At 39.8% G+C, this 18689-nt stretch overlaps 1 protein-coding gene across 8 annotated transcripts in view; it reads right to left on the bottom strand.

Annotated features, from left to right (window-relative positions):
- The window catches only part of RARB (retinoic acid receptor beta), a 1029560-nt gene that overhangs the window by 410853 nt on the left and 600018 nt on the right, over window positions 1–18689 (bottom strand). For 2 of the 8 annotated variants that reach the window (XM_074405735.1, XM_074405739.1), the window contains one exon: window positions 4294–4386. The exons of the other annotated variants lie outside the window; for them this stretch is intronic. The gene's annotated coding sequence lies outside the window, so the exon portion shown is untranslated. The remainder of the gene's footprint in view (window positions 1–4293; window positions 4387–18689) is intronic. 8 annotated transcript variants of the gene reach the window in all.

Raw genomic sequence — 18689 nt, 5'->3', positions numbered from 1 at the left:
TTGAGATTAGGAGTTTGAGACTACCCTGGCCAATATGGTGAAACCCTGTCTCTGCCAAAAATACAAAAATTTGCCAGGCATGGTGGCACCCAACTATAATCCCAGCTACTTGGGAGGCCGAGGCAAGAGAATTAATCGCTTGAACCTGGGAGGCGGAGGTTGCAGCGAGCCAAGATTGTGTCACTGCACTCCAGCCTGGGTGACAGAGCAACACTCCATCTTAAAAAAGAAAAAAGGAAAAAAAAGAATAGTTGTTTTTGTTGTTTTATTCTTAGTACATTATTGACTCTGTTTCTCTTTACTTCTTTTCTATTGTTTTATTTTCATTAGCATTAGATGTATTTCTCAATTGTATTGTCTGCCAAATTCTAGTCTGTCCATTCATTTTCAAAAGAGGAAGTTTATTGCAAGTTGTTTTCACCGCTGAACCTTGTCAAATGAGATGAGTGAATTTCGCAAAAATTTACGTAACTGTTACATTTATTTCATTGTGAGACTCCCCAAATATCAGATTTACCGGCTTTTTATTTGGGACTCTTGGATAACTCCACTGGGCAATCCTCTAAGCATCTGCCCAGGGCAGGGAGGAAAGAAAAAACCTTACAAAACTCTGGGATATGAATGGAGGAACGAGGCTGGAGCTGCTGGTGGACTTATTATGAAACATGTGGCCACTCATGTCTTCCTCTCGTTTTCAGTCCACCACCACCACCCTATGGTATATTCATGCTTGGTGTACAGAACTCAGTAACTCCTCTGCTTTAGTTTCTTCAGAGAGTGGACTTATCCTTCTTACCAGGAATGGGTTACAATAATCATGAAGATAAAATTGGTCGAGTACTGGATTTATCTTCTGCTTACACAGAACATCAACCAATTTTCCTTTCAATCATCACTTTCATGTTTTAGGATAGCTGGTGCCTCTACTCTCTGGGACCGGCCAAGATTCCACAGCTAGTATCTCCTTGCATCCCCTTTTCATCTTCTTCTTCAGACACTTAGCAACCTGCTTTCAGTACTTTGTTCATTTATTCAACACTGCACATTTGCTCTCCAGCTTCCAAAAAAGTTAGTGTCATCTCTTGTCAGTGATTAGCATCATTCATGTTCTTTTTATCCTTCTTGACTTATACTTTTTACATCTCCTGTTATTTTAGTGAAGATTTGTGAACAGGAAAAAGTGCATGTCTTTTAATCCATTACATTTCACTAGATATTCAATAAGTTTAAAAACAAGAGCTCTGTGGTCAAATCAGTTTGGGAAACCTACATTGGATGATTCCTTAACCTTTTCAGTTCTAAATGTCTTCTCTGAAGAGAAAGTTAAATAATAATTTAACTATGAGGAAATGTTCCACTCAAAACCACAGCTGAGACAATATTCAATCAATCAATATCAAATTGGTATTCCCTTGTGGCAAGAGAAAGGCAGTAATGGTTCCAGTCTGAAATCGAATAAAAAAGTGAGGTTTCACCCGCTAACATGGACATGCCATTGGGCTGTGTCAAATGTCTTCTACAAACACAAATAAAATAAATACGGGATTTGGCTTGCCTTAGCCAAGTAAAGTGGATAATTTGAAATGCTACTTAATGCACTGATTACATGATATGCGCTTTCTTGAAGACTCTACCTTGGAGACAGGACCCTTATTAGAGTTGGCCTGGAGACACAGGAGCTAAATACTTTAACATGCCAAGAAGTGTTAGTTTTACACTGTGCTGCCTTCAAGAGTGACCCAAGCAACGAAGCAGGCAAGTTTTTTGGAGGAAATGTATCAGTTTTTTCTGAGTGCAATTGACTCACACCATGGCTGATGTGGCTAACATAGAAAACAGAAATAAGTAAAAAAGAGAGATTTTTAAAATGTCTTGTGATAGAGTACAAGACGTTCTTTTATACTTTTTGGGCTGATTTAGAACTCGGTGTGGGGAAACCTTGGCTTTAATAGACACTACTTATATATTGCCATTCCCCTCCCCCGCCCCGATATATTTCAGCTCAAACCTCCCTATTTATTTAAGGCATCGGTTCCAGGTAATGCCACTTAAAATTTCTCAAATGCATACAGCCAAATACCTGTTTTCAGCAAAAATGCCAGGCTCAGCACAAATCCTGTCAGTTGCTTTTGCTGCTGTTCTTGATAGAAAAGAAACATGGCTGTAAAGAAGTCAGTTTTGCATCCCTGGTGGTTCTGCAAGCTCTTGTATATTCAGCATCCTCATCATAAATATTGCTGATAAAATTATCCTCAATTTAAAGAGAAGCCACAATGGAAAAACTTGAATTTGGCCAAAAAAGACACATTTCTTACCTCCTTTTAATTTAATTTGGGAGTAAAGGAGATAGAAGAGAATAATTTAGAGGAAATAAAGCAGTCAAAGGAGTCAGACCACCAAGTGAGAGAGGATGAAATCTAAATAGCTTCCTCTGCATCAGGAGGGGTCATTTGATACAGTAAAATCTTTTTTAAAAGCTTATAAAGAATGTCTCTGTATTTCTTTTTAGGCCATTTAAAAAAATATATAAGATTCCATCTGCTAAAGAAACAGAGTTCAAATCTGACTTTCAGAAAACATAATAGGCAGAAATGCACATGTATTATAATGTATAAAACACTGAGATTTTAGTTCTGTAAACTATGAGAGCAATAATGTAAATAGGGATTTTCAGGGAGTCAACACTCAACCCAAAGTTGATACATCGGCTAGCATTGCACACATATCCTGAAGTCAGGTTTCACCTAAGGTCTTTTCACGCATATTCCCAAACATAAGGTATAGATATATTGGACTAAATGTCTGCTGGCACCATTGCTTGTCGAGAAAAGTGGTGGTAGGCAACTCTTTGTACAGCAGTTTCCATGCTACATATTATGGAATCCTGCCAAGCCAAGCAGAACGACTGGCCTAGGATTTGGTTTTCAAGGGAAATTCAGCTCTCTACAGGATCTACAGGCTGGTAAAAGCCTGTGAGAGAGCTTAGAAGTAGTAGTGGGATTTGAATTATTTGTGGACAAATAAATGGGTCAAGTGGTTTCCACAGTAGTGGGGCAGGACTGTCGGCGTTGCCACAGAATGTCAGGTCACTGCACACATGTGTTGCCCATGCTCTCTCAGCACAATGCTGCCTTCCCACCTTTATGAAGCAGGCTAAGGGCACCTTAGGAGCTGATTATAATGGCAAATCGAGATCTCAAATACTCTTGCTGCTCAATATCCAGTGGGTATGATCTTGGCTCACTGCAGCCTCACCCTCCCAGGCTCAAGCAATCCTCCTGCCTCAATCCTCCTGCCTCAGCTGGGACTGCAGGAAATCACCACCACATCCAGCTAATTTTTAATTTTTTGGTAGAGACAGGGTTTTCCTATGTTGCCCAGGCTGGTCTCAAACTCCTGGACTCAAGCAATCTGCTCCCCTCAGCCTCCGAAAGTGCTGGGATTATAGGCGAGAGCCACCATACCACAGATAAATTTTTTTTCAGATGTGGAAGAAGGGTCTAGTTTCTGTATTTTATTTAAACCAGATTTGATTGAACTCAAAATCTTTATCCTGCCACACAATAGGAAATTCAGCCTACTTTTCTCCCTCTCTCAAGGTTTTGCAGTGGAGAGATGTGTAGACATTGAAATGCTTTAATGTTGCTGCTGAGAATGTCAAATGTTTCAGTCCCTTTAGAGAACAGTTTGGCAGGTCCCCAAAAAACTAAACATGGAACCACCACAAAACTCAGTAATTTGACTTCTGGGTGTATATACTCAAGGGAATTGAAAACATATGTCCACATAAAACCTTGTACACAAAGGTTTACAGCAGCATTAGTCACAATATCCACAAAGCGAAAACAATCCAAGTGGCCATTAACTGATGAATAAACAAAATATGCTCCAGCTATACAAAATTATATTGATTAACCATAAAAAGGGAATGAGGTAGTGATTGTGCTATTACATGGATGAACCTTGAAAACATTATGCTACATGAAATAACCCAGACATAAAAGGTCACATGTTATATGATTCCATTTATCTGAAATGCCTAAAACAGGTCAATCTAGAGACTGATGAGTAGTTGTCAGGTGCTAGACAGAGGAAGGAATAGGGAGTGGCTGCTAATGTGTGTGGAGTTTCTTTTTAGAGTGATGAAAATATTCTGGAACTAGATAGTGATGGCGGTGCACAACTTTGTGAATATACTAAGAACCACTGAATTGTCATCTTAAAACGGTGAATGTCGTTATTATTTGAATTTCTTGATAATTTAAAAAGAATGGCTGGGTGTGTGGTTCATACCTGTAATCCTAGCATTTTGAGAGGCCAAGCCAGGAGGAATACTTGAGACCAGGAGCTTGAAACCAGCTTGGGCAATATAGTAAGATGCTGTTTCTACAAAAATAAAAATAAAAAATTTAGCCACGTATGGTGGTACTTGCTTATCGTCTTAGTTACTTGGGAGGTTGAGGGGGAAGACTGATGAGCCTAGGAGGTTGAGGCTGCATGAGCTGTGATCACACCACTGCACTTCAGCCTGAGTGACAGAGGGAGACTCTGTCTCTAACAGATAAAAAGAAAAAAGAAATAGGTACATACATACAAACACCAACCAATCCACACACCCATCCCTGGGGTTGAGCTCTCAGGCCTCAGTCCACATAGGTTCTGCTGACATGCGCCCAAGTTGTGAGGCCACATTGTCCTGTGTGTCTGTCTTGGTCGCTGTACCCTAGGCACAGAGTCTAGCCTTCCTGTGGGTACCATGCAGCCTCTTCCCCTGGAAGGCTCTCATATCCAGGGGGCTCTGCCAGGGTTAGGTCTTGGTCCTCAGCATGCATACATTCCAGGGCCCCTTCCCCTACTCATCTTCAGGGAATGTTCCTTTTCTCCCTCTTCACCATTTATACATTTTCTTAAATTTTTAAATTGAGGTTTGTTTAAAAAAAAAATGTTATTTCACTACTTTTATTCTTCTGGAAGACATTTTGTTATAAACTTGCATCTGTTATTTAAAGTCTTTTCAACATTTTGGAAAAAAGAAGTGAATAAGATACTCACACACACAAAACTCGCTCTGCCAAGAGATATTCGCAAGAACATGCATGAAGAAAAGTGGGAAGGCAAAATGGTGGAAGAGACTAATGAGTGTTTTACATTTGTGAGCCAGGGGAGACCATGATGAAAGTCTAGAGAAGTGGAAGTATCATTAATTTACAATTCTACATTAAGATTAAAAGGACATGGGGTTAGACCTCTGTGAAACAGAGCCAGCAGTGGTAGACAGCACTTCATATGGTAAAAGGACTTTGTGATGTAATTAAAGTTAAGAATCTTGACATTTGCCAGGCGTGGTGGCTCACTTACATAATCCCAGCACTTTGGAAGGCTGAGACAGGAGATCACTTGAGGTCAGGAGTTCCAGACCAACTTGGCCATCATTGCAAAACCCTGTGTCTACTAAAAATACAAAAAATATATTAGCTGAGCTTGGTGGTGGGCACCTGTAATTCCAGCTAGCTGGGAGGCTAAGGTAGGAGAATCACTTGAAACCAGGAAGCAGAGGTTGTGGTGAGCTGAGATTGCACCACTGCACTCCAGCTTGGCCGACAGAACAAGATTCCGTCTCAAAAAAAAAAAAAAAAAAAAAAAAAAAGAGAGAGAGAGACGATTCTGCATTATTTTGTAGCCCAATGTAGTGACAGAGATTCTTACAAGATGGGGGCAAAGGGAGATTTGATTATATAAGAGGAGAAGGTAATATGATGGAAGCAGAATTTAAGGTGATATGTGTTGAAGATAAGGAAGGGGCCAAAGGCCAAGGACTACAGGCAGCCACTAGAAGCTGAAAAGGGCAAGCAAACGAGTTGTTGTTACAGATCCTTCTGAAGGAACACACCCTGGCAGAACCTTCACCTCGGCTCAGGGAAGCTGATTTTGGGCTTCTGACCTCCAGACTATAAGAGAATAAATCTATATTTTAAACTTACAGTAATTTGTTGTTACAACAAGAGAAAACTAATACATCAGCCCATGCTGAGCCTTACAGGACCTATTCAAGAGCACGAGCCGCAAATGCTGACAAATTATTTCTCCCAGATTCAGTAGCCAGGTTTTTTTTTTTGTTGCTGTTTTTCGCACATAGGGGAAAATCCAATGTGTGGTGTTAGGTAGTGAGAGAAACTTGAAGATGCTCACTGCTCGCTACTAAAACTCCCTGCAATGCTGCAGCAGAAACAAAGCCAGATGATGTCAGTTCTATAAAAGACATGGGGTCTAGAAGAAGCCAGGGGTCAAAGTCATGTCAAGAGGAAAGGTAGAAGTGTGGTAATTCTGTTGGAAAAGTACAACCTGTCCTGAACAAGTATTTAAAATGTTCATTTGACTATTTTGTGTTTCTACCATGCCACGTGGAAATTATATAAGATCATTTATTTATCTGTAGCCTTGGAGCTTCCTGAAAATTGCCAGAGCCTAGAGATAATATATAATAGAGCTATTTCATCTGAAATGGATGTGATGGAGACAGTTAAACGGTTACAGAAAAGAATGATAAGGTTCATACACCAATGTGTGAGCTTATAGAGAGAAGCTAAAACAAAAATATCAAATCTCGGTTGTTTTTTCTTTTTAATTTTTTGTACTTAAGAATGTCCTTTACTGTCTTAATTAGCCTGTAGTTTTCAAGATACTTGGGAAAAGAAAGAATGGGTAGTGTCCTCTTCCCCTAAAATAAAGATGTGGCTGAATTATCTCCTCCTATTCTCTTTGCGGGTGTTGGACTGTTAGTACCCAGAAGAAAAACAAAAGTTCAACCTCGTTTGAATACTGAAGTTTGGCCGCCCCACGTTAGGAAATGACATTTTAAGTCATCCCAATGTCTTCTCACCCTAATTTTGGCAGCTTGGCTGTGTGGCCTCCGTTCCCATCCTGAGACCTGTCTGCTTTTTGTTGTCAGGAAGACCTCTGAAAGTTGACTCACAGATCAAAGAAGATACAACTGTTTTTATTCATTTATCTGAATGAAGCCATGGGTGCAATATGGATAAAACATACAATCAATATAAGAAGTCTACCAGAATGTATTTCCAAGTGGTGCTTTTCCTTCCAGTATGTGGCTGACAACTTATTCAGAAGACACTATTACTCAAGACACTTTGGAACACGTTTTTGGGGAAGTGTCATCACCAAAGGAAACGTGGCAGAGACATTGTTATGTTCTCACCAAATACCATTTTCTTTTCTTTTCACTTACACAGCCAAACAATATTTCCCAACTTCCTCTGCAACTAGCTGGGGGCATAAGACCAAGTTCTGGCCCACAGAACGTGTGTAATGTGATGTCTGCCAATTCCAGGCCTAGTTCCCCAAATCTCCTACAGAATTTTTCAGGCTCTCTCTTCTGTTATTGCTAGCTGAATACAAAGTGCTCAATACAGAACTCCGAGGACCTGGAAGATATCAGAGGTGCTACTGGAAAGAAGCTTGGATCCCTGAATGGCTGTATGGAGCAGAGCCTTCCTACCGGCCTGCACTGTATGGTGACATTAGTGAGAAATAAATCTTTACTGTGTTGAGTCACAGGTTTATGTTATAACTGGACTAATGAAGTCATTAGTTACATAAAGATAATAATTTCGGGGCTATATATATTTGCACTGCAGTTTTTGAAATACAGAGAAGTCCCAAATCTTCACTGCCCCTATTGACTAGACTTTCTTCTGAAAGAAAATTTTTTTTTAAGCAAATCTATCTTAAGGATGAAGAGTTACCACCTCCTTCCCAAAACTAATACTTGCTACAAAGGCAATTAAATAAAAAGAAGAATTCAAATGACCACCTGGTAATTAATAGAAATAGATCGATCTACAGCTTTTTCAAGGATCACCTTTCAAGCCAACAGTGCTCATTTGAATTTATGGGAGAGACTATAAGCAATTGTAACAAAGAACGCAAGCCACAGAACTACTGAAAAATAATATATCTAAATGATCAATATTTCAATAATTACAGGATTCTAATAATTGAAGCATGATTTGTTTTTTTTTTTGTTGTTTTTTGAGATGGAGTTTCGCTCTTGTTACCCAGGCTGGAGTGCAATGGCGCAATCTCGGCTCATCACAACCTCCGCCTCCTGGGTTCAGGCAATTCTCCTGCCTCAGCCTCCTGAGTAGCTGGGATTACAGGCACGCACCACCATGCTCAGCTGATTTTTTGTATTTTTAATAGAGGCGGGTTTCACCATGTTGACCAGGATGGTCTCGATCTCTTGACCTTGTGATCCACCTGCCTTGGCCTCCCAAAGTGCTGGAATTACAGGCTTGAGCCACCGCGCCCAGCCTATGATTTGTTTTTTTTTTTTTAAGTGGTATAAGGTAATGGTGTGATCTCTCAGTGAAATTATGGTAGCCAGTCCCCAGTATAAAGACAGCAGAAGGAAAGTTTGTAAGGAAACAGAGCAGTGTGATCTTGATTGGTTGGCTGGTAATACACGAGCAATAATGTTTCTTAGCTGTTTATATGTTTGGGCAGGAGATTATGTTTAACATATTTTAACTTCAGTGGTGCAAATACCACATTATGGGGAAAATTGCTATCTCCACACATGCATTCTTTTGAAGTCAAGATAACCACACTGGAAAAGTTACTAATTAAAAATGTGTCAAATTGCAGACATTCTGGACAAACAATAGTCTGCTGCATGAGTTCTGGTGTGTCGGATTAAAACTGGTCAGCACATTGCTCTGTGAATTCACATCTTGCAAATAGAGGTGAATCTTATTCAAGGAAACAAACCATAGCAATAAAGCTTCTCTTAGAGGAAAGGAGTAAAATCTCAACTTGAGTCTGAGCTTTCTGATTTAAAAACTGAAAACAATAATAGGACTTGGCACACAAATTTGTGAGGAAGATCAAATGAGTTAATACAGATACCTAGGGTTGGGCATAGTGGCTTCCGCCTGTAATCCCAGCACTTTGGGAGGCCAAGGCGAGCAGATTGCTTGAGGCCAGGAGTTTGAGACCAGCCTGGTCAACGTGGGGAAACCTCATCTCTATAAAAATACAAAAATTAGCTGAGTGTTGTTGGCTCCTGCCTGTAGTCCGGGTTATTCCGGAGGCTGACGCTGGAGAATCACCTGGGAGGCTGAGGTTGCAGTGAGATCGTGTCACTGCACTCAAGCCTGGGTGACAGTGAGACACTGTCTCAAAAATAAAATAAAATAAAAAATATATATACTTAGAACTGTGCCTGGCAGTAAGGCACACTAATTATTGTTAATATCGTTGACTCCATGAAAATATCTGACAAGTGAAAGCATGTTTAAGCCAGTTCTCATACACACAACTGGAAACAGAACAGAGCACTTTTTTCCCATATTTGTTTTGAACAGATACGTTGTTTCCTATATCATTTATCCATTCATTTACTTACATCAGATGTATATTTACAGGCATACACATATATACATCCTTTTTTAGAAGTCAAATTCTTGGCTTAAAAATCAATTTAGGAAATTTATTAAGAAAATGACAAATGTATGAACGTGGTCATTATTTCCGCTGACTGAGGTTTTACAAGTGCCCGCTACGATCTCTAGCCTGACCTAGCTCCAATATTTCAGTTGTCCAGTTAGCCAGAAGTTTAACTGAAAGGACTGCCACATTCCTAACTATTGTGTCACTGGAGCAATCTGCTGGGACAGCATCTCTTTTAGCCTTGTTCTAGTTAAGACTCAGCCTGCTTCTCTACTGCTTAAACTCTTTTCAGGAGGGAAATATAATCAGCCTAAAAATTCCTCTGGGCCAAAATATAGCCTTGGGCGTCTTATGCCAAGAAGGACTAAAAAATACTGGCTGAGACATTTCTTGAATGTGTTGTAGGAATGAGAGCATCTCCATTTTAGACTCTGTGCACATTTTTTTTTTAAATAACTGTTTTGTTCTCTCTCTGTGGACAAGTACTTTAAAAATTAGAATAAAAAATTAAGTGAAAAACTCTAAATGCCTTTTTTTTTTTTTTTTTGCAATTGGGGCAAGAATTTATGTGATTAGAGTCAGTTAAAATGAAGGGAAATTAATAGCAAGAAAGCGCTCACGAGTGATGTGAATGAATGGTCACATTTCCATGACATTTTACTGAATCCACTCAAACAGATGGGATTCCAGGGCTAACTGGCCTCTGTTGAGATGAATGAGATTCCACAACTATTAGCACATTGGCATAGAAATGGGCCGGATTCAGTTGCAGATGCATTCTTAAAGAAACAAAGAAGATCACAAAGCTACCTTGTTCCCAGTGTCCATCAATACAGAACCATTCGTTATCAAATCCCATTCATTCCTGCTAAAGTTACATTCAACATCAGACGACATTCTTCAGGTTCCACATGGAAATTCTGAGGATTTGATCATCTATTAACTACTATTGATGCTGATGTGGCTGTTTTGGCTACAGAAGACCAAACAGCACTCTCACAAATGGTGATTCAAGTCAAAAAAGTGCCAGGCAAAAAATCTAACACAGAGAGAAAAAGCAGACTCACCAATAAGCAAATGAACTAAGGCCTCCTGTGTTGGCAAAGGTCACCCAAGACATTGAAATTCAATGAAGGGGGTTTTAAGTTAAGGAAAACAGGCAAGCACCAGGGAATCTATCATGTAAAAAGGCTGGGAACCAATGCCCCCTCTCCTATAGAAAGGAGCCAGCATGGGGTGTGCTTTGCAGATGGGCTGGGGTAGCAGACAGGCTGCAGAGCACATCTGGCACACAGGTGTATGGACTTGTATTCCTAAGCCAGTCGGCAACAGTCATGTGGAAAGAGTTGTATTGCTGTTTTGGGTGGAAATCAAGAGGAACTGTAGCTGAGAGATCATAAAGCTTTTCAAAAAAAAAAAAAAAAAAGTGTGTAGGTCCCAGCCAAAACATTCTTCCTGGAGATTATATTTTTAATCCACCTACTTAATTAACTAGCTCCTCAGTGGATCAAATGATATTAGTGAGTTAGAGTAATACTGCCACTGGAGCAGCCATTTAATTCTAGCAACTCTAAAGCAAATTATTTCATAAATGGATAGTTTATTCAATTCTATTCAGTTCCAATTCAATTCTGAGACCCTTCTATGACCAAAGCACTGAGACAGACCCGCGAGGGAAGAGAATAAGGGAGGAACAGTCCTTGCCCACAATCTAACAATAGTGACTGCTACAAAATAACGGCAATGCAGTGCAAATAAAGTGTATGTGTGCTGGGATGGGGGGAAGAACTAGTCCAAAAAAAGAAGGTGATCACTTTCACGTCAGGAAAGCAGAAAAGACATGATAGAACAGAGAGCATGGAAGAAATATGTTAAAAGACATGAAAAAGGAATTGAGCAGACAAGAGGAGAAATTGCTACTAGAGTAGCAATATTTCATTTTAGATGGAAGATAATGCCTATGGAAGGGAATAGTGATAAAATCTAAATTAGAGAATGACAATGAGAATAACAGAATTGGATGCGAGAATGATATAACGTTAAGTAATTGAATGAACTGGGCAAGTTTCATGAGTAATTGCTACATTGGATGTTGGGATACAAAAGTAAAAGGCATGCTCATGCCACGCCCTGCTTCCTCCCAAGTAGCTCACAGCCTACTGGGGAAAAGACAACCCTTTAGGGTTGGCTCTGTGCTCGGATGGAAGTAGGTGTCCAATATTATAAAAGCACACAGGATGCACACCCAGCCAACAAAGGGTTAGTTGGGGAAAGGTGACAACTGAACTGGGCAAGGGTCTTCTACACAACATGCAGAAAATGCAAACTATGAGCCGAGAGTAGTAACAGATTGGAACGGATAGGAAAGATTTGGATGTAAGACCCTACACGTGTAGTTTGGGCGACTGGACTTTTCTGCACGTACCCACTGGTGAGCCATCAGAAGGTCTGAAACAGGGCCATGGCATTGTCAGATCTGCAAAAGCCACTTTGGCAGCTGGGTGGAAAGTGGATTGGTAGCAAAGCCTTGAGGCTGGACAACTAGCTGAGACTATTGCAATGGTAGCATTGAGAGGGCCCAAGACTTTGGTCTCCACCAGGATGAATCCAAAGAATATTAATGAGGGTAGCCCAGAGACAATAAAACAAAGATTAGACACAGGATTAAAGGAGGGTAAACAATGAAGGCTGATTCCCGAATTCTGGTTTTAGAAACCAAGCAAATTATGGTGCCCTTCAGCAAGCTAAGGAACACAGTTGGAGCAAAAGGCTTCAGAAAAGATGAATGCAGTTTTGGAATGAGTTAACTGAAATGCCTGTGGAGCATACTAGCAGATATATCCATTAGCACCAGTTGATGTGAAAACAAGTCAAATCATAGAGAATAAAAGGAAAAGTCAACAAGGTATCTTTAATTGTGTAACCCAACTTAGCTGGCTTCTTAAAAACCCGCAAAATCATAGAAGAGAGTGATTTGGAATGAGCGTAATAGAAGTGAAAAGCATACAAAGATAAAGTTCAATGCAAAAGGGTTGAATGTAGCGTGAATTCTCTGCATTCTTTTATGGACCTCTTTAGAGACGGTATTCTATGGAAGCCTCAGTAAATGTCAACAGGATATTTACTCCAATCTGCCTGGCTCTTTTATTTAATAAGCCCTTATTGAGAATATTGTGAACGAAATACTGCACTAAGTACAATGCACAATACTGAGGAAAGTGTGGCAAAAAGACAAACATCACACGTTCTCACTTGTTTGTAGAATCTAAAAACCAAAACAGTGCCAGGCGTGGTGGCTGGTGCCTATAATCCCAGCACTTTGGGAAACCGGTGCTCTGACCACAGTGGGTACATAATACGTATTGGTAATGTATATTAGGCCTGACTGTTGAAAAACAACATTCTTTTTTTTTTTTTGAAATGGAGTTCTGCTCTTGTTACCCAGGCTGGAGTGCCATGGCGCGATCTCGGCTCACCGCAACCTCTGCCTCCTCGGTTCAGGCAATTCTCCTGCCTCAGCCTCCTAAGTAGCTGGGACTACAGGCACGTGCCACCATGCCCAGCTAATTTTTTTGTATTTTTAGTAGAGACGGGGTTTCACCATGTTGACCAGGATGGTCTCGATCTCTTGACCTCGTAATCCACCTGCCTCGGCCTCCCAAAGTGCTGGGATTACAGGCGTGAGCCACCGCGCCCGGCCCCTCAGTAGCATCTTAAATGATTTTAATATACTCCCAAAGAAAGTCAGCTGCCAAGACTCCATTTCTGTAGACTCCAAACCGTAGGAACTATGTAGAGTCTAATATGTAGAGTCTTTAAAAATATTAAGCAGTTTAATGTGCCAGGCTGGTCGTATTACTGTGTATGTGTGCATGTGTATATGAACATAATTTTGTAATAAAACATATATATATAAACACACACTATATGTATGTTTCATGAAATAACATATGTTTTCCTTCCTTAGGTACAGTGTTTAATTATATCAAAGGAAGTACAGTTTACTACTTTTCATTTTAATTCTTTGTAAATAAAAGAAAAAGGTTGTCAATAATCATTTTCCCCTCGGTTTTTCCTTGCCACAAAATAAAACCTCTTTGGACTTGAGAAGAAAGAAAGTACCAACTGCTAAGCTGCTTTATAACATAATATTTTGTACCAAGTTAAAAATATGTTAACTAGGTTTGCTGTGGAAAATGGTAAAATTTTTAGTTACGTTTTCCTAAAATAAAAAGACAAGTGAGTTGAAAGCACAGCAATTCAAAATCAGAGAGAGAAAAAAAACAACCCTACCGACATCCACATGTCTAGAGAGTATTTAAACTATTTCACTTTATAAACTTCAACGGGAGATATGATTTCTGGTGTTCTGGCTTATAGAATCACTTGGGAATGAATAATTCATAGGCTTTTTACCAAGCCTCAAGTGTAAATCAGTCAAATATAGCAACATGATATTCATGCTGAATTTTTAAGTACTTAAAACATTTAGATGGAAACTTATTCTTTTCAAGAGAGAGGGAAGAAGAATGTCATCTTCTCTCTGCTCACGTTGCCCAGGCATACTTTCAGTTTGTACTTAAAAAAAAAAAAAAAACCTATAAAAAGGGATTTAATTAAACAATAAACCAGTTAACAGTAGCTGAAGTGAAGAAAAGCCACAAAAACTTTCTCAGTGTTATGTTTTCTGTATTAACATATTGATGTGAAACTAAACAGAAAAAGCAATCTAATAACAAACATTCCTTTGAGACATGTTCAGGGAGCAAAAGGACATCCACTTATTGTTCCACCCATCCGATTGGTCCATATATGGCAATAAAGGTACAATAGACGGAAACAGGAAACAGACTGGCACATCTGTAGTATCTTATTAGCAGCTAATGGATATCTGAGAAGAACACGCATATAATGCTGAATCGTCTGTACCAATCTCCTAAGCAATTACTCTTAATTAGTGGGTTCTGTTTATAGATTCAACTTAGTGTACCCTTATGCATCAAAGAGACGAAGGCAGCTGGAGAAAGAAATGACGCTCTTAAAGGAAACGTATTACAAGATGTTGGTGGATTTCTTCCTGGTACAGTGAAACTGAATGTCTTTTCCTGCCCTGATGTAAAGGGCTTTCTCTTTTATGAACAACTACAGAAAAGAGAGAATAAAATTTCCCAGGCAGGCAAAGTGAAAAAGTATTTTTGCCATTTACTTCACGGAAATGCAGAGAAAGTCAGCAAAACCAAATAACTGTGCGGGATGAAGATACCACCCTCATACTGTAACTCTAACCATTTTCAGGAGGCTCCATCCTCCCCCCACCCCCTCCAAATGCAGTGCTTTAATTCAGAGATGCGGCACCTGCATTTAGTGTCTGCCAAATTGAAAGCCAAGGGGCAAAATGGGCGGTGTGGCCAGCTTTATCTCCATAAAAGAGAGAACACAAAATGAGTTTTCCAGGCCAATCTTGTCAAAGGGGATCTGAGCATATACATAGAGCCACTGAGCCAACTGCCCGCTTCTGTAAATGGAAAAAATATTGTGTAGATTAGCATCCCCTCACCCCCAATGCATATCACATAACTGCCTTATGAGCAAAAAGAAATTCCTTTTGGGTAGTGGATATTCAGTTTGTACATTACTTATGCCCATGCAAACAGCTGTCTAGGTATTTTTCCTAAAGAAAGCCAACACCGCAGTACTGCCTCTTGGGTTTCTAAAACTACTAGAAGGCTGGATTCTTTGGGCATTTCTGATTATTTTTGCAATACATTATTGTACTCTCTTGGAAGTTTCAAATAAGTTCTTTCCCGGAATTCTGTTTAAAAAGATCATTGTGGATATACAACTAGTGTACCAATATCTAACCTGGCACTGTTCTCTCCAATGATTACACTCTATGTATATATAAGAAAAACTGGGCGGGATTTCTTAGAAGGGTGGAGGAGAAAACGTCTTTCTTTCCCATAGTTTACCGCAAATCAAGATAGAATCATCTTTTTGCATCTGTCATTCTGAATGTTTAGAAGTCTGTACATGAAACACCTCCTCCCAAAAGCATTCAGACCAAGAGAAAACAAACAATTGGCCTTTTTCACTGGCTTAAGTGTTCAGAGAAAAAGTGGAAAGCTGCCAGCTAGGCTTGGGGCTTTAGGAGTCAGTGCTGGGCTTATTCTTTCTTGGGAATCCAGCACCTTCCTGAAACCAGCTCTAGAGGTATTCCTCTGTCAGATGAACTAGTCTCCATTAAGCATTTGTTCTGTTTCATCATGCTACGAATTTAAGCTTCCATCAGGTTAGATATTTAAGATTTTTTTTTCTTCCTCTTTTTTTTTTTTTGAGACGGAGCCTTGCTCTGTTGCCCAGGCTGGAGTGCAGTGGTGTAATCTCGGCTCACTGCAACCTCTGCCTCCTGGGTTCAAGTGACTCATCTTGCCTCGCCCTCCGAGTAGCTGCGATTACAGGTGCCCGCCACCACACCCAGCTAACTTTTGTATTTTTAGTAGAGATGGGGTTTCGCCATATTGATCAGGCTGGTCTTGAACTCCTGATCTCAGATGATCTACCTGCCCTGGCCTCTCAAAGTGCTGGGATTATAGGTATGAGCCGCTGAGCCTGCCCAGATGTTTAAGACTAAAAAAAAAAAAAATGTTCTGCTGCTTATGCATATGGGTAAAGCTGTTAAAATTTCATTAAGTGTATAGATAGCATTCTTCTGCTGACTTGCTCTTGTGAGTATGACAGAGCTGTAGCCAAAGAACGGCATGCAAATAGAGACCATCTTCATTTCACAGAGAGGGGGAGAGGGGAGGAAGGAGAGACAGACAGAGAGAAAGAGGTTACATTGTACATGTATCTAATTCATGCACAGGTAAACTGTAGGAGCTGTGGGTGTGGGAGTGAGTGGGAGACAGAAAGAAACAATTTAAATACTAGAGGGTGATTCTATCATCCCTCTGAATGAGCTTGCATTCCAGCACTGGAGGGAAATGTGGGACTTGAATGTAGCACTTCCTCAGCCTCTCTTCCCATGCAGCTCTGGCAACGCATGTGTGAGCATCACTCCATCATGGAAATGGCTTGGAGAACTCACTCATCCACAATCAATTTTCTGGTAGAACTATGGTTAGTATATGTGCTCTTTATTATATACTGCATATTGTTCTATAGGTTGTACACTTACATAAATACATCACTGCAAAGGCCTGTATGTGACAAACCAGACATGAATGGATGATTTAATTTTCTGGGTAAATTTGACAAAATTCAACTGTCAAATAGAAGCATTGTTCATGAATTTTAGAAACGATTCCTATGGAAGATTAATTGTAATGCTACTGTATGTATTTTCTATAGACTAAATCATCCCCCCCTCCTCCCCAGGCTCATTACCCTTCTCTCACCAAAATGTGTACAGGTGGTAATTAATATTTTTTCCCCCTGCTCAAGAGTGTTACTTCTTGAAGAAGTTCAGAAAAAGGTGATAGGATGGCGATGTTGCTAGGAGGTTTCCAGTCTGACTCCTTAGCATATCAAAGTAAAACTAGTTCTTTACTTATCTCATATTTTTCTACAACTCAGAGGCCACAAAGATAGGCCAGACAGAGAGAGGAATGTTTGAAGTGAGCTAAGAGGAAGGAGATAAAATGAAAAAAGATAGGGGAAGAGCCATGCACAACCTTTTTCAGGGGCTGGCTGTGCAAGGGTAGACATCCAAGCTGTGACTGTAAAAGGAGAATGGGAATATTTGGCAACTAATTCCAAGGTACAAGGCTCTATGACAGATACATTTTCACATCTGATTCTGTTCAATCCTTCCAGTAATGCTAAGAGGCAATAAATTGATACTTACTCTTTACACATGAGGAAACTGAGACACAGAGATATTAGATATGCTTAAAATCACAAAAGTAGGAAACCTTTAATACAGTCCATTTTTAAAACTTTTCCACTGCATCACACACTTTCATAAAAGTTTAGTGACAGAGATTACTTAGCAATTACTGATTATCTCAGTAAATATTGTAGGAATGGCCCTTGTAAATTAAACTCAAAGATGATCCAAGAAAAGCCATAAAAATCCTTAAAAAAGACATTTCTTACTGATATAAATATGCCGATTCAATAGAATCCCTTGATCCAATGATTTTGTGACACATCAAGATAATTTGAGAGCATTTAAAAATTATTTTTGTAAAGTAGCTGCCATGTTCATCAACACATATTTTCTTTAAAAATTTCTACCTACTATTAATTGAAACAATTCTGCCTCTCGTCAGGGAACTGAACATTGTGTTTCTTAGACCTGCCAGCAAAATGCCCCCAGTTGGCTCATTCAGAAGGCTTACATCAATCTATTATAGTGTTGGTGTCTCTTAACCATTACAACTTCTGTAATAAACAAAAGTATAGCTTACACACCAAGTTAGGAATTCTCTTTTTGGCTGCAAGTAACAGAATTCCTGAGTGGTTTAAGTGGCAAAAGGGTTTGACTAGATCACATAAACCGTAGACTGTAGGTACACAGATAAGAAGAGGAATATGGTTCAAATAAATCATCCAAGACCCTAGAGTGACCCTCCAACCTTTTCCTATCTTCGTTATTGTGTTGGCTTTTTGCCTCATAGTTACAGATGTATTCAATGTAGGAAGAAGAGGAAAGATTATGAAAGGCTATGAATCACTTTTACCAGGAAAACCAAGCTTTATCAAAGGGATCTTGCAGATTTCGGCTTAAATCTCATTGGCTAGAACTGGGTCACATGGCCAGCCCTCTCTGCAGGGGAAACTGGAACAGTAAATAGCTTTTCTAGCTTCTTTGGTAGAAGGTAATATGTGAGGAGGCCTAGGTATTCGTTACACCAGCTTATAGTTACTATCATTTATAAACAAATATAAAGTTCTTATATAATTTGTTTACCCTAATAGAAAATCTTTCTGATCCCAGCCCATCAGCCCGATTAGTACAGTAAACACTTTTCTTTCATTCAAAACGGAAACTCTTATTTTGAAATGAGACCTAACACTTCAACTCAGCCCAGGAACATCTGTGTCCCATAGGTATATGGTCTCTAGACTAGGACAATATTCAAAATCCCTTCTCAAGAAGTAACTCTGTTAGGCAGCATATGGCACCCCCAGAGGTGTGGCCATGGCACGCTGGAACAAAGGGCTGTCCTGGCATGATGAACTCACAGGATTAGCAGGGTCTCCTCGGCTTGTTGTTC

Source organism: Saimiri boliviensis, chromosome 9 (assembly GCF_048565385.1).
Source record: "Saimiri boliviensis isolate mSaiBol1 chromosome 9, mSaiBol1.pri, whole genome shotgun sequence".
NCBI lineage: Eukaryota > Metazoa > Chordata > Mammalia > Primates > Cebidae > Saimiri > Saimiri boliviensis.
Note: the sequence above shows the minus strand (reverse complement) of the source record. Positions and strands in the feature narration are given on the sequence as shown.